The sequence below is a fragment of the Rattus rattus genome, chromosome X, assembly GCF_011064425.1.
Source record: "Rattus rattus isolate New Zealand chromosome X, Rrattus_CSIRO_v1, whole genome shotgun sequence".
Lineage (NCBI taxonomy): Eukaryota > Metazoa > Chordata > Mammalia > Rodentia > Muridae > Rattus > Rattus rattus.
Genome location: NC_046172.1, coordinates 91,516,903 through 91,519,606, shown reverse-complemented (window position 1 = coordinate 91,519,606; position 2,704 = coordinate 91,516,903).

Sequence of the window (2,704 nt, the reverse complement as noted above, 5' to 3'; positions counted from 1 at the left end):
AAGATGCAGAGAAAAAATGTGAACACACTTCCATTGTTAGTGAGATTGCAAACTGGTACAACTGTGGCAATTAGTCTGGAAGTTTCTCAGAAAATGGACATTGTGCTACCCCAGGACCCAGCTATATCATTCTTGGGCATATACCCAAAAGATGCTTCAACATACAAGAAAGACACATGCTCCACTATGTTCATAGCAGCCTTATTTATAATAGCCAGAAGCTGAAAATAACCCAGATGCCCTACAACAGAGGAACGGATACAGAAAATGTGGTACATCTACACAATGGAGTACTTCTCAGCTATCAAAAAACAATGACTTCATCAAATTCATATGCAAATGGAATGAAATAGAAAATATTATCCTGAGTTAGGTAACCCAATCACAGAAAAATGGACATGGTATGCACTCATTGATAAGTGGATATTAGCACAAAAGTTCGAATTACCCAAGATGTAATTCACAGGCCACATGAAGCTCAAGAAGAAGGATGACCAAAATGTGGATGCTCCACTCCTTCTTAAAGGGAAAAATATCCACAGGAGGGATATAGTAGCAAAGTTTAGAAACAGCAATGGAATGAGCAGAGCATTCCAGAACCTGCCCCACATGTGGCCCCATATATACACAGACGCAAACCTAGATGAAATTGATGAAGCTAAAAAGTGCATGCTGAAAGGGATCGGATATAGATCTATCCTGAGAAACACATCCAGAACACGTCCAATACAGAGGTCCATGCTAGCAACAAAACACTGAACTGAGGACAGGACCTCCTTGGTTTGGAAATAGAGGAAAATTGGAAAATAAGCTGAAGGGCTTTCAACCCCATAAGAACAACAATGTCAACCAACCAGAGCTTCCAGTGACTAAACCACTACCAAAAGACTATACATGGTCTGACCCAGGACTCCAACTTCTTATGTAGCAGAAAATAGCCTTGTTGGGGCACTAGTGGAATGGGAAGCCCTTGGTTCTGCCAAGATTGGACCCCAGTGCAGGGGAATGTGTGTGTTGGGGGAGCAGTAAGGGGGAGGTATGGGGGAAACATTTGTATAGGTGAGGGGGAGGGGATGGGGACTTATGGACAGGAAATCAGGAAAAGGAATAACATTTGAAATGTAAGTAAAGAAACATATTTAATTAAAAAAAAAAGAAAGAAAATCCACCAAGATGCACTCTCAGTTCTGAAAATCTATGCCCAAAATGCAAGGTCACCCACATTTTAAAAGAAGCTTTACTGAAGCTCACAAACCATATTGATATTCACCCAATAATAGTGGGAGATTTCTATATCCCACTCTAATCAATGGACAGATCATTGAAATGGAAACTAAACAGGGACTGAATGAAACTAACATAAGTTATGATCCAGATGGAGTTAACAGATCTATAGAAAATTTCATCCTAAAATAAAATAATACACCTTCTTCTCAGAACCTCATGGTACCTTTTTCAATATTGACCATATAATGGGGAACAAAACAAGTCTCAACAGATACAAGAACATTGAATTAATCCCATTATTCTTTTTAATCTCTAGGGTCTATGCCTTGTCTTCAACAACAACAAAACAACAGAGAGCCCACATATGTATAGAAAACAACAACTCTCCTACTCAATGATAACTTGGTCAGGAAGAAATAAAAAAAAAATAAAAGACTTTAGAATTTAAGGAAAATGTAGTTGCAACATACCCAAATTTATGGAACACAATGAAAGCAGTTCTAACAGGAAAACTCATAGTTCTCAGCACCTCCATAAAGAAATTGGAGAGAGAGCATATACAAGCAGTTTAACAGCACATCTCAGAATTCTAGAACAAAATGAATCAAATACACCCAAAAGGAGTAGACAGCAGAAAATAATCAGACTCCAGGCTGAAATCTACCAAGTAGAAACAAAGAGAACTATACAAAGAATGAGCAAAATTGGGAGTTGGTTCTTTAAAAAAATCAATAATATAGATAAGCCCTTAGCGAATCTAACCAGAGGGCACTGAGAGAGTCTCCAAATTTAAAAAAATCAGCAGTGAATAGTGAGACATAACAGCAGAAATCATGGCTTCAAAAAAGTCGTTAGATCATACTACAAAAATTTATACTTAAGAAAACTGGCGTCGAGGACTTTTGAACCTGAAAACAGACCCGGATAAACAGTTCTCTGCACCCCAAATCCATTGGGAGGAAGGCTGAACCTTCAGAAAGAGGCAGACCGGCTGAGAACCAGAAGAGACTGCTCTCTGCGCATTACTGATTCAGAGGAAACACCAAACTCATCTGGAACCCTGGTTTTGCAGGAGGGGCTCCGGAAGGCGGCGCAGTCTTCCTGGTTGCTGCCGCGCGAGAGAGCCCGTGGGCAGCACCCCTAGACGGGCTTGGCCTCAGGGACCACAGGTAAGACCAACACTGCTGCAAGTGACCTGCCTGGTAAACTCAAGACACAGGTCCACAGGAACAGCTGAAGACCTGTAGAGAGGAAAAACTACACGCCCGAAAGCAGAACACTCTGTCCCCATAACTGACTGAAAGAGAGGAAAACAGGTCTACAGCACTCCTGACACACAGGCCTATAGGACAGTTTAGCCACTGTCAGAAATAGCAGAACAAAGTAACACTAGAGATAATCTGATGGCGAGAGGCAAGCGCAGGAACCCAAGCAACAGAAACCAAGACTACATGGCACCATCGGAGCCCAATTCTCC